Source organism: Coregonus clupeaformis, chromosome 10 (genome assembly GCF_020615455.1).
Source record: "Coregonus clupeaformis isolate EN_2021a chromosome 10, ASM2061545v1, whole genome shotgun sequence".
Classification (NCBI taxonomy): Eukaryota; Metazoa; Chordata; class Actinopteri; order Salmoniformes; family Salmonidae; genus Coregonus; species Coregonus clupeaformis.
In genome coordinates this window covers 61,380,098-61,394,664 of record NC_059201.1, presented here as the reverse complement: position 1 = coordinate 61,394,664, position 14,567 = coordinate 61,380,098, and the positions used below count along the sequence as shown (strand labels likewise).

At 43.8% G+C, this 14,567-nt stretch overlaps 1 protein-coding gene across 1 annotated transcript in view; it reads right to left on the bottom strand.

Moving 5' to 3' along the window:
* The window catches only part of LOC121575631 (CMP-N-acetylneuraminate-beta-galactosamide-alpha-2,3-sialyltransferase 2), a 49,905-nt gene extending 43,083 nt beyond the window's left edge, over window positions 1-6,822 (bottom strand). The window contains exon 1 of the mRNA XM_045223130.1: window positions 6,738-6,822. The gene's annotated coding sequence lies outside the window, so the exon portion shown is untranslated. The remainder of the gene's footprint in view (window positions 1-6,737) is intronic.
* Window positions 6,823-14,567: the final 7,745 nt, after the last annotated feature.

Genomic DNA, 14,567 nt, shown 5'->3' with positions numbered 1-14,567 from the left:
AAACAGAAATGTGCATCCTGTAGCACTAGCTCCAAAAAGTTTTGGGACACTAAAGTCCATGGAGAATAAAAGCACCTCCTCCCAGCTACCCACTGCACTGAGGCTAGGAAACACTGTCACCGCCGGTAAATCTACGATAATTGAGGTAGGGGTAGCCATGCTTTCCACCTGGCTACCCCTACCCCGGCCACCAGCTCTGCACCATCCGCTGCAACTCCCCCCAAATTCAGATAGCTGATGTCCTGAAAGAGCTGCAAAATCTGGACCCCTACAAATCAGCTGGGCTAGACAATCTGGACCCTTTCTTTCTAAAATTAGCCGCCGAAATTGTCGCAACCCCTATTACTAGGCTGTTTAACCTCTCTTTCGTAACGTCTGAGATTGGAGAGCTGCCACGGTCATCCCCCTCTTCAAAGGTGGTGACACTCTAGATCCAAACTGTTACAGACCTATATCCATCCTACCCTGCCTTTCGAAAGTATTTGAAAGCCAAGTTAACAAACAGATAACCAACCACTTCGAATCCCACCGTAACTTCTCCGCTATGCAATCTGGTTTCCGAGCTGGTCATGGGTGCACCTCAGCCACGCTCAAGGTCCTAAACGATATAACAACCGCGATTGATAAAAGACAGTACTGTGCAGCCGTCTTCATCGACCTGGCCAAGGCTTTTGACTCTGTCAATCACCGCATTCTTATTGGCAGACTAAATAGCCTTGGTTTCTCAACTGACTGCCTCGCCTGGTTCACCAACTACCTTTCAGATAGAGTTCAATGTGTCAAATCAGAGGGCCTGTTGTCTGGACCTCTGGCAGTCTCTATGGGGGTGCCACAGGGTTCAATTCTCGGGCTGACTCTATTCTCTGTATATATCAATGATGTCGCTCTTGCTGCTGGTGACTCTCAGATCCACCTCTACGCAGACGACACCATTTTGTATACATCTGGCCCTTCATTTGACAATGCATTAACAAACCTCCAAACAAGCTTCAATGCCATACAACACTCCTTTCGTGGCCTCCAACTGCTCTTAAACGCTAGTAAAACTAAAAGCATGCTCTTCAATCGAACGCTGCTTGCACCCGCCTGACTAGAATCACTACTCTCGGCGGCTCAGACTTAGAATATGTGGACAACTACAAATACCTAGGTGTCTGGTTAGACTGTAAACTCTCCTTCCAGACTCACATTAAGCATCTCCAATCCAAAGTTAAATCTAGAATTGGCTTCCTGTTTCACAACAAAGCCTCCTTCACTCATGCTGCTAAACATGCCCTCGTAAAACTGACTATCCTACCGATCCTTGATTTCGACGATGTCAACTCAGCAAATTAGATATAGTCTATCACAGTGCCATCCGTTTTGTCACCAAAGCCCCATATACTACCCACCATTGTGACCTGTACGCTCTCGTTGGCTGGCCCTCACTACATATTCGTCACCAAACCCACTGGCTCCAGGTCATCTATAAATCACTTCTAGGCAAATCCCTGCCTTATCTTAGCTCATTGGTCACCATAGCAACACCCACCCGTAGTATGCGCTCCAGCAGGTACAGTGGGGGGAAAAAGTATTTAGTCAGCCACCAATTGTGCAAGTTCTCCTACTTAAAAAGATGAGAGAGGCCTGTAATTTTCATCATAGGTACACGTCAACTATGACAGACAAATTGAGAAAAAATAATCCAGAAAATCACATTGTAGAATTTTTAATGAATTTATTTGCAAATTATGGTGGAAAATAAGTATTTGGTCACCTACAAACAAGCAAGATTTCTGGCTCTCACAGACCTGTAACTTCTTCTTTAAGAGGCTCCTCTGTCCTCCACTCGTTACCTGTATTAATGGCACCTGTTTGAACTTGTTATCAGTATAAAAGACACCTGTCCACAACCTCAAACAGTCACACTCCAAACTCCACTATGGCCAAGACCAAAGAGCTGTCAAAGGACACCAGAAACAAAATTGTAGACCTGCACCAGGCTGGGAAGACTGAATCTGCAATAGGTAAGCAGCTTGGTTTGAAGAAATCAACTGTGGGAGCAATTATTAGGAAATGGAAGACATACAAGACCACTGATAATCTCCCTCGATCTGGGGCTCCACACAAGATCTCACCCCGTGGGGTCAAAATGATCACAAGAACGGTGAGCAAAAATCCCAGAACCACACGGGGGACCTAGTGAATGACCTGCAGAGAGCTGGGACCAAAGTAACAAAGCCTACCATCAGTAACACACTACGCCGCCAGGGACTCAAATCCTGCAGTGCGAGACGTGTCCCCCTGCTTAAGCCACTACATGTCCAGGCCCGTCTGAAGTTTGCTAGAGTGCATTTGGATGATCCAGAAGAGGATTGGGAGAATGTCATATGGTCAGATGAAACCAAAATATAACTTTTGGGTAAAAACTCAACTCGTCGTGTTTGGAGGACAAAGAATGCTGAGTTGCATCCAAAGAACACCATACCTACTGTGAAGCATGGGGGTGGAAACATCATGCTTTGGGGCTGTTTTTCTGCAAAGGGACCAGGACAACTGATCCGTGTAAAGGAAAGAATGAATGGGGCCATGTATCGTGAAATTTTGAGTGAAAACCTCCTTCCATCAGCAAGGGCATTGAAAATGAAACGTGGCTGGGTCTTTCAGCATGACAATGATCCCAAACACACCGCCCGGGCAACAAAGGAGTGGCTTCGTAAGAAGCATTTCAAGGTCCTGGAGTGATCTTGATCTCAACCCCATAGAAAATCTTTGGAGGGAGTTGAAAGTCCGTGTTGCCCAGCGACAGCCCCAAAACATCACTGCTCTAGAGGAGATCTGCATGGAGGAATGGGCCAAAATACCAGCAACAGTGTATGAAAACCTTGTGAAGACTTACAGAAAACGTTTGACCTGTGTCATTGCCAACAAAGGGCATATAACAAAGTATTGAGAAACTTTTGTTTTTGACCAAATACTTATTTTCCACCATAATTTGCAAATAAATTCATTAAAAATCCTACAATGTGATTTTCTGGATAATTTTTTCTCATTTTGTCTGTCATAGTTGACGTGTACCTATGATGAAAATTACAGGCCTCTCATCTTTTTAAGTGGGAGAACTTGCACAATTGGTGGCTGACTAAATACTTTTTTCCCCCATTGTATATCTCACTGGTCATCCCCAAAGCCAACACCTCCTTTGGCCGCCATTCCTTCCAGTTCTCTGCTGCAAATGACTGGAACGAAATACAAACATTTCTGAAGCTGGAGACACTTATCTCCCTCATTAAGTTTAAGCATCAGTTGTCAGAGCAGCTTACCGATCACTGTACCTGTACACAGCCCATCTGTAATTAGCCCACCCAACTACCTCATCCCCATATTGTTATTTACATTGTTATTTATTTTGCACATTTGCACCCCAGTATCTCTATTTGCACATCATCTTCTGCACATCTATCACTTCAGTGTTAATACTAAATTGTAATTATTTTGCACTATGGCCATTTTATTGCCTTATCTCCATAACTTACTACATTTGCACACACTGTATATAGATTTTCTATTTTCTATTGTGTTATTGACTGTACGTTTTTGTTTATTCCATATGTAACTCTGTGTTGTTGTTGTTGTTTTTAAATCGCACTGCTTTGCTTTATCTTGGCCAGGTCGCAGTTGTAAATGAGAACTTGTTCTCAACTAGCTTACCTGGTTAAATAAAGGTGGGGGGGGGGAAATAAAATAAAAAATTCAGTGGGGGGAACCTTTGTGTCTGACTTTGCATTACAAAATGTAGTTAAGTGAGCTCTGTGAGTTCTGTAAAAGGAGTCTCTTAACTTCACTCAAGTCAAACTGGCAACTTAGGGGGAAATATAAGGGTAGGTCCAACATTTTCAAAGAATTAAAGTAAACAATCAAAAATGAGAGCTGAGGAAGGGGATAAACAAGAACAACAAATCCCCTCTTAGAAGATTTAGACTAGAAGCCGAGCTGAGTAAATGCAAGTGCCTGGTTTTTCCTGTGGCATGCTACAGCCAATCAGGGGTGGTGTCTGTCGGCATTTAGGGGAGAGCTTCAAGAGGGTGACGGAGACGGTTGTTATCTTTTAGGCGGGTGGGGCAGGGGCAACATACAGTTGAAGTTGGAGGTTTACATACACTTAGGTTGGAGACATTCAAACTCGTTTTTCAACCACTCCACAAATTTCTTGTTAAAAAACTATAGTTTTGGCAAGTCGGTTAGGACATCTACTTTGTGCATGACACAAGTAATTTTTCCAACAATTGTTTATTTCACTTATAATTCACTGTATCACAATTCCAGTGGGTCAGAAGTTTACATACACTAAGTTCACTGTGCCTTTAAACAGAAAATTATGTCATGGCTTTAGAAGCTTCTGATAGGCTAATTGACATAATTTAAGTCAATTGGAGGTGTACCTGTGGATGTATTTCAAGGCCTACATTCAAACTCAGTGCTTCTTTGCTTGACATCATGGGAAAATCAAAAGAAATCAGCCAAGACCTTAGAAAAAAATATATAGACCTCCACAAGTCTGGTTCATCCTTGGGAGAAATTTCCAAACGCCTGAAGGTACCACGTTCATCTGTACAAACAATAGTACGCAAGTATAAACACCATGGGACCACACAGCCGTCATACCGCTCAGGAAGGAGACGAGTTCAATTCCAGAACAATAGCAAAGGACCTTGTGAAGATGCTGGAGGAAACAGGTACAAAAGTATCTATATCCACAGTAAAACAAGTCCTATATCGACATAACCTGAAAGGCCGCTCAGCAAGGAAGAAGCCACTACTCCAAAACCGCCATAAAAAAGGCAGACTACGGTTTGCAACTGTACATGGGGACAAAGATCGTACTTTTTGGAGAAATGTACTCTGGTCTGATGAAACAAAAATAGAACTGTTTGGCCATAATGACCATAAGTTGTGGCAAAATGGCTTAAGGACAACAAAGTCAAGGTATTGGAGTGGCCATCACAAAGCCCTGACCTCAATCCTATAGAAAATGTGTGGGCAGAACTGAAAAAGCGTGTGCGAGCAAGGAGGCCTACAAACCTGACACAGTTACACCAGCTCTGTCAGGAGGAATGGGCCAAAATTCACCCAACTAATTGTGGGAAGCTTGTGGAATGCTACCCGAAACGTTTGACCCAAGTTAAACAATTTAAAGGCAATGCTACCAAATACTAATTGAGTGTATGTAAACTTCTGACCCACTGGGAATGAGATGAAATAAATAAAAGCTGAAATAAATCACTCTCTACTATTATTCTGACATTTCACATTCTTAAAATAAAGTGGTGATCCTAACTGACCTAAGACATGGAATATTTACTAGGATTAAATGTCAGGAATTGTGAAAAACTGAGTTTAAATGTATTTGGCTAAGGTGTATGTAAACTTCCAACTTCAACTGTAGGTCTTGGTTTCCTGCAGATGTGTCTGTATAGACTACACTCAAAAGACAGAGCGGGGACTTCCTCTTCCAAATACAGGAAAGCACGAGCAGTCCACTCAAATTGGAAATATTACTTGCAACCAACCATCCCCTCCAGCAGCAGCCCAACATCCCATGACTAGAGGAATGTAACAGCTGCTACTTTGTGATGTGCTTAGTCCATAGTAAAAGGACCCTCTGGTTGTACATATATAACAATAGGCACAATACCATTCACCAGCCACCTCCTCTCATTTTTGTTATGACAAGTCACTATATGTTACATGAGCACAGAACATATGGGTCTTCCACAATGGGCCATAGTTGGTGTGGATAGATTAAATACTATGGCTTTCCTTGCTAAAAGCAGCTACCTTGCATGCATTGCTGATGAGTAGTGAATGGACTTGAGAACCATGACTTGGGTAGATTCAAGCCAAGGGTCTGTTCCTTTTTATAGTGCAGCGCTCTTCTTTTGTGTAGGAAGAAGAGCTAGAAGAGCACTTCCTTTAACTCTTCTTGCAGTTGTTTTGATTGTGCACTTCTTTTAAGAATCAGCCTGAATGATGTAAACAATTCACCAACATACAGTATCACTAGTGTTTACATTAATATAAATTCTGCAGTGACTCCAGTGCTGAGTATGGGGGGAAAAACTGTGTGTGTAAACAGCGCGTCTCTCTGACAAAAAAAAAAAACAGGATGGTGACGCCTCTGACACTACGTAATAAACTCATAATAAATAACGGCTCTATTTAACACAGATTATTCCATTGTAGTCATTTGTTCATGGGCCATGTGCTAATCTCATTTCACTTCCTTCGAGATACCTCGGTGGATCTGTTCGTTTTTTGTGTACCACTAAACAGCGGGGGGATTACACAAAATATTGTTTCCGCAACTACAGCACGATGTCGTATAACTTTGTTACAATTTTCACAACGTTATTTTCAAGATCCTCGAAGACAACTTTTACGAACACTTCATTCACATAGCGGGTTTCCCCTAACTTCTATGCAGTTGACTATCTCCCATAGCGTTTCTAGGGCGGATACTTTTTGAAAAATCTAATGAAACTATACCTATAGTTTATAGGCGATATACGATTTCGAAAAAATGTATTATAGTAAGTAGGCTACGTGCAACTCAAAGTTGATACATTGTAACTTTGTATGCAAACGTTCTACCCTTTTCTTGGTAGGATGGCTACATAACACAGTCGATACCACGTCTTTCCCGTTTTTGAGTCATTTCTACAAAGGCAAATAATCACATGAAAAGAAGACATACTTACATAGTGCGGGACGACAGCTCAGCAGCGTGAGTAGCCTAACTGTTTTTGGTAACGCATGATCAGAAGGTACATGGGGTCGGGGTGCTTATTTGCCCTGCCTCCAATTTCGTGTGCGAGCGCTCGCGCGTGCGTGGATGTTTTGGATATAGCCATTGAAAAACGCAAAATGTTTATTATGGAATTACGACTGACTCCTTTTCCCTTGGTAGCCTAACGTCGGAGTTACATTATTTGAGTTACTTTTCCATGAGTCTCACAAAAACATTCTACTAGCCTAGTGATGGGCGGGCTGTTTTACAATGCTATTTAAAGACCCTTGTAGTGGGTTAGTATCCCATGTAGTCTAATATTATACATTGTGATACATGGGCAATTGGAATGGCTTTTGGTCAACCGTGATTAGCCTTTCTGCTTCTTCTTCTTCTTCTTCGTCTTCTTCTTCTTCTTCTATGGTATATTGGCGATCACACAATGTAATGTGCATCCCGCCACCTGCTATGCGGGATGGAAACATGATTCCACCAAAAACTGAACAAACTACCAAAAACTACCAGAAAATAAATAAAATAAATCAAAAACGTTTCTGTTAAAAATAAAACTGATCTGATCCCTACACAGGCTCAAGGGGAACCTGGGAGGGCGGGTCTTCCGGTGCCAGTACCCCTTGCAAGTCTTCAGATGTAAAATCCTTAAGTCCCAAAAACGTTTCTGCTGCAGCCACAATAATGTCCAGTTTCTTAGACTTCTTTGAGACTTGTGCTGTACAGGTTATAATTGTGGCAATGAACGCAACAAAATCCACCTTTTTAACACACAGGGTATCTTTTGTCTGGCGGCAAACATTTACTACAGGCTGTGGTGTATCCACTACCATATCTTCACTAGCATCACTTGTTTTCTCAATTATTTTAATTGCTTCCGCATAGGAGATTCGATTGACCGCTCTAACTTTTGCCACCTCAATCTCCTTCACCCTTACAGGGCACTCCAGGAACTCAGGATTATGATCCCCACCACAATTGCAACGCTGTCGTCCTTCTACACACCGTTCTTCAGTATACTCTGTTCGTCTGCACACACTTAAAACATGGCCAAATCCTTTACAATTCTTACATTGCAGTGGTTTGGGGACGAAAGCTCTTACAGTGTACCTTACATAACCAAGCTTCACATGCATAGGTATTTGCTCTTTATCAAAAAACAACAGGACCAACAGCCTTCTTTTTCTCCATTCACCCAGCAGGTCAGATGCCGGGCACCAACCACACCAGGAATTCTCTTCAGGTATTCAACCTGAACATCCGTCGTCACCCCTGAGATGACTCCTTTGACAGGTGCTCTACTCCAAAGTTCAAAACACAAAACGTATTATTTTGAGGCCCACTGCAATCTTCCTCTGCTCTTCAGAAATACAATTAATCAAAATAAGACCACTCCTGGTCACTCGGACAGACTCCACTTTTCCAAGCGTATACTTCACCATTTTCAACACCTCAAACGGGTTTCCCACATATGCATCCTTACTCAACAAACGCATCCCAACAAGAAGCGATTCATTATCATTCACACACGTATCCTCCACTCCAATTTTAGACAATTTCCTTTTTGTCCCAGTACTACAGTTGTCCATACAGAACATTAGTTTTCCCCAAATGAGCTCGACGCGCTGCTTGATTCGAACTCAGCATCCACTTCCACCATCTTCCTACCAAGCCTCCCTTTCATACACAGCCCTTGATAGCTAGCCTGTCTCTTATTCCACTCTTCCTCCCATCCTCCATGCTCCTCTCTCACTCCCCTTGACAAAGTGCATGCGCCCTTCTTCTTCTTCTTTAGGATTTGGTTGGCGGATCGCATCCAACCTTTAGGTTCATACACCGCCACCTACTGTACTGGTGTGTGAGGCCATTCACGGCCTACCTACATTAAATACTTATAATTAATACTTGATACGGTAATACAAAATTGTGAAAAAGGATAATTGCCCTTCCAACTATTAACCCTCTCTAAAAAAAACACTACCGCATTCCACTATTTAACCCTATCTAAATCCTACTCCAGACCAACGGTAAATCCTCGCAATCCCAAGTACTTCTCTATGAATACTAAAAAGCCTACCTTAATGAAGCACATAATCTTCCCATCACTCTCTCTTGGTCTCTGCCTATTCTCAGGAATCCTCTCAGTATCCCTCACCCTGTACCCATCTTCCTCTACCACTCTCTTCACTGCTTTGGCATACAACACTTTCTGTACTACTCTAACCCTTGCAACCTCAACCTGACTTTCTCTCACCGGACACCTCCGATCTCCAGCCCCATGGGCACCCCCACATCTATCACACACAACTTTCTCCACCGATACTACACATTCCTTTGTCTCATGCCCTCCTGCACACTTCTCACATCTAGGAATCTCCCTCCTACACACTGCTGCAACATGCCCATAAATTTGACACCTAAAACACTCATGGAATAACTTACACTTCCTTACTTGACCTTGTCCAGCAAAGACTCTACATCAAAACTCAGCAGGACAGACAATGTCTTCTCCGTTTCCCCACCCTCTCCACCGGATCTGTGTCGCACCAAACGGCAGGCATCACAGACACCAGGAATCTTCAATTTCTACTGATCCTCCTCAACACTTAATGCCACCCCCGCCCTGCTCTGGAGAGCAAAGCAAGTCACATTTCTTGTCCCTAATCATGTGATCCAGAGTGCCAGCTCCCTCTGGACTGAAGAAACACAATAAATCATCACCAATCCACTCCGAGTTACTCTCACCAACTCAACAGTCCCCAACCTCTTCTCCACCCAACCTGACACCACATATGGATCAGCCAAAATGCAAGGATCCATTCTCTTCACAAACCTCACTCCCACTGGGCCATAATCATCCTTTTCATCCTCAGGGCGAGGCCCGAACTCAGCGGTCCTCACTGCAGGTACTACATCCATACTCTCATCAGGTTCCATCTCTGAGCTACTAGAACACGTATCCCTCTTTTTGCACTTGACGCCAACCCTCCTCCCTCTACACTCAGCTCCTTCTCGGCAGGGATCACTGCACCTGCCACCACAATTAATTCAACCTCACTCTCGTCACATTCACTTTACTTCTCTAGCTCTTCCAAAAGTTATGTGCGATCCTCCATTCCATATTTCATCAAAACATATTCCACTTTTCTCCTTTTTTCCTTATCCACCATCTTCTCCTTCACCAGATCTTCCAGAAGGCTTCTGCAATCCCTCACTCCATAATTATTCATAATTTGTTCCACTTTCTTTCTTTTTTCCTTATCTACCATCTTCTCCTTCACCAGATCTTCCAGAAGGCTTCTGCAATCCCTCACTCCATAATTATTCATAATTTGTTCCACTTTCTTTATTTTTTCCATGTCCCCCATCTTCTCTCCTCAGCTCCTTCCAAATCTCAACTTGTTGAGCGATCTCCTGAAACTCCTTTCAGGCTCCTGATAACTTCATTAATTCAGTGCAGCTGTACTGCTTGATTACCATGCCTGTCACTCGAGTCCCCAGACTAACTAAGGGAGGGATAGCCTAACGCTGAACTATGTCACTCATTTTATAGCACACACCCTGATTGAAAGACATACAGGCAGCTGTGCCAATTAGCCACGCCCATACCAAGCGATGCAATTGAATGTTTACAGAAAAGCGTCTAAATTTGATTCTGCTCGTTTTGCACACCGGGGAACACTTTTTAAGCTGAGTTTACCATAGCTGAAGTTAGCGGTAGCCAAGTATCTCAACTTCACGATGATTTCATCCACAGAGTTGAGTGGAGACTAGAGTTTTTGGAGAGAACCTCTGACTCGCTGTGTAGTTGATACTTAAAAACATTTAAATTGTTAAACCCTTACCATGTGCCTGACTGTTTCTCATTCAATTGACACATGCACATTCGCGCTGAGTTGCCATCTTAAAGAGCGACTGCCTTTCAAAAGCAACAAATCCCTTTGTGGCATCCATATGAATCAGAAACAGTTATTCTAGTGTCAAAATTGACTACAAAGTGTAAATAGGATAATTTTGTTCATAAAGTCAGTCTCGTCTAAAATGGAGTTTGTAACCTCAATGCATCACAACGAGTAAATGAAGGTTGGGTTTGGATTACAATTATGTCAACAAATCATGGCCCCTTTTGCTAAGCTCCATGTGCAAATCACCCTCTTCGCTTCACTTCATTGAATGGGGCTTCATCACCCCCAATGCGTTCAAAAGATCACTGGCCCTATACAGATTGACCATGCCTCCACAGCCAAAGATCCTGTCGAAGGACCCTAGAGCTAGTGTGTGGTGGGAATAGGTGCTTGGAGTTCGTCGGTCCCCAAGTCTGCACCAGTAACGTTAGCTTGGTGTGCAATGACCGGTGGTGGTGAGTATAACCAGAGATACTGGAATATAATTACCTCTCTGGTATAATTTAGCTAGCAATGTTAGATATCGTTATTGCTGGTAATGTAGGTAGCTATCTTTTGATAAAGCAAGGCAGGCTAGCTAACATTAGCTAGAGAGGCAGAGTAGCTAATGTTAGCTAGTGAGGCAGCCTTGCTAACGTTTTAGCTAATGTTAGCATAGCTAGCTAGCTAGCTAGATAACTAAACTCAGCAAAAAAAGAAACGTCATCTCACTGTCAACTGCGTTTATTTTCAGCAAACTTAACATGTGTAAATATTTGAATGAACATAACAAGATTCAACAACTGAGACAAACTGAACAAGTTCCACAGACAGAAATTGAATAATGTGTCCCTGAACAAAGGGGCCGATCAATATCAAAAGTAACAGTCAATATCTGGTGTGCCCACCAGCTGCATTAAGTACTGCAGGGCATCTCCTCCTCATGGACTACACCAGATTTTCCAGTTCTTGCTGTGAGATGTTACCCCACTCTTCCACCAAGGCACCTGCAAGTTCCCGGACATTTCTGGGGGTATGGCCCTAGCCCTCACCCTCCGATCCAACAGGTCCCAGACGTGCTCAATGGGATTGAGATTCGGGCTCTTTGCTGGCCATGGCAGAACACTGACATTCCTGTCTTCCAGGAAATCACGCACAGAATGAGCAGTATGGCTGGTGGCATTGTCATGCTGGAGGGCATGTCAGGATGAGCCTGCAGGAAGGGTACCACATGAGGGAGGAGGATGTCTTCCCTGTAACGCACAGCGTTGAGATTGCCTGCAATGACAACAAGCTCAGTCCGATGATGCTGTGACACACCGCCCCAGACCATGACGGACCCTCCACCTCCAAATCAATCCTGCTCCAGAGTACAGGCCTCGGTGTAACGCTCATTCCTTCGATGATAAATGCGAATCCGACCATCACCCCTGGTGAGACAAAACCGCGACTCGTCAGTGAAGAGCACTTTTTGCCAGTCCTGTCTGGTCCAGCGACGGTGGGTTTGTGGACCATCTGAGCACTGATGGAGGGATTGTGCGTTCCTGGTGTAACTCAGGCAGTTGTTGTTGCCATCATGTACCTGTCCCTCAGTTGTGATGTTCGGATGTACCGATCCTGTGCAGGTGTTGTTACACGTGGTCTGCCACTGCGAGGACGATCAGCTGTCCGTCCTGTCTCCCTGTAGCACTGTCTTAGGCGTCTCACAGTACGGACATTGCAATTTATTGCCCTGGCCACATCTGCAGTCCTCATGCCTCCTTGCAGCATGCCTAAGGCACATTCACGCAGATGAGCACGGACCCTGGGCATCTTTCTTTCGGTGTTTTTCAGAGTCAGTAGAAAGGCCACTTTAGTGTCCTAAGTTTTCGTAACTGTGACCTTAATTGCCTACCGTCTGTAAGCTGTTAGTGTCTTAACGACCGTTCCACAGGTGCATATTCATTAATTGTTTGTGGTTCATTGAACAAGCATGGGAAACAGTGGTTAAACCCTTTACAATGAAGATCTATGAAGTTATTTGGATTTTTACGAATTATCTTTGAAAGACAGGGTCCTGAAAAAGGGACGTTTCTTTTTTGCTGAGTTTAGCAAGCTACCTCATTACAACTTAGTTAGATCGTACAAGTATATTGTGTATTGTCTAGATACTGCTGGTTATGTAAAATTATCATTTGATAATGCTAGCAAGGCAGCTAACGTTCGCCTACAAGTCAGATTTGCAAGTTAGTTCGTAGCTCATACCAGTATATTCGGTATTGTCTAGGGCAAAAATAAATCATTGATGCAGCGGTAGCTAACTCATGTTTGAGTCTGACTAATACAGTGAACTAGGAGCAACAAACCCTAAAGGTGTCACCAGTCAGAATATAATCCAAACTGGAGCTACAGTCAGTTGTAGCAGATGGCGTAGCAGTGCGGTCGTGTTCTCTTGTGTGTCCATGTAAATAGCCTGTTTTTTTGTATTTTTTTGTATTTTATGTATATATTTCCCTATCACACTTTTCATCCTTCTACTAAATATACTTTCCTGCAACCCGCCTCACTCAATGTGGAACAGATTCTATTATTTACTCACCTTTATCTAGAATCTCCAGTTGAAACTAGCCAGCCAGCTAACTAGCTAACTAGCTACTTGCTATTAGCCACCGTTAGCTGTTTTCACCCAGAACATCTGATTTTCTGCTGGAATAACTGAATCACTGGACCTTAACACCGGATCGCAACTAGCTAGCCGCAACCGAATGGATGTCGAATGGATGTTGCTGTAGGCTAATCACCACTGCCCCTGAAGCAAGCACCAGTTAGCCTTGAGCTAGCCTCGAGCAGGCCCATATCCCGGCTATCTACCTCTCTGTCTACCGGACGGGAGTAGCCAGCTAACCAGCTAACTAGCTACTTGCTATTACCCACCGTTAGCGGTTTTTCACCATTGTCCGTGGCTTGCACTACCTACCAGCCAGCTCTAGCCTGGACTATTATCGTCCAGTCTGCACTGTCTGCACAGCGCGTTATCGACCCAGAACCTATTGGATTTTCTGCCGGATTCACTGAGTCACTGGACCTTTAACACTGGAAAATTGCAACTATCTAGCTGCAACCAAATAAACGTTGTTGTTGGCTAATCAGCCTTGAGCTAGCCTTGAGTCAGGCACATCTCCCGGCTATCTACCTCTCTGTCAACCGGACGGGACCTCCTAGAGTCGACACGGAGCCCCGCCGATCCATCACGACTGGTCTGCCGACGTAATCGTCTGCTAGCCCCGGCCCGCTAGCACACGCAAACAACAGCAGTACTTCCTGCTTGCTGTGCTGTAGCACCAATTCAAACTGCTCTCGGACTCACATATTGCTGTTCACTGGACCTTATGATCACTCAGCTGCACAGCTGATGCCTGCTGGACTGTTCTTTACATGATACCCTGTCCTGTTTATCTGTTTAGCCTCAGCCCAAACTTTATCGCCATTACCAGTTGTTGTCTTAGCTCTCTCTAATAACACCTGTGATTGCTTTATGCCTCTCTCCCATGTCAATATGCCTTGCCTATTGCTGTTCCAGTTAGTTCTTATTATACAATTTCACTGTAGAACCCCAAGTCCCTCTCAAACTGCCTCAAATAGTTCCTTTGTTCCACCCCCCATACACACCGAGACCGGCTCAATCGGTGCCTCCAGTGATGCTATCTCTTTCATTGTTACCCAACGCTTAGGTTTACCTCCACTGTACTCATATCCTTTCATATCCTTGACTGTACATAATGCCCTGAATCTATTCTACAACGCTTGGAAATCTGCCCCGTTTATTCTCTGTACCCAACGCACTAGAAGACCAGTTCTTAAAGCCTTTAGCCGTATCCTTATTCTAGTCCTCCTCTGTTCCTCTGGTGATGTAGAGGCTATCCCAG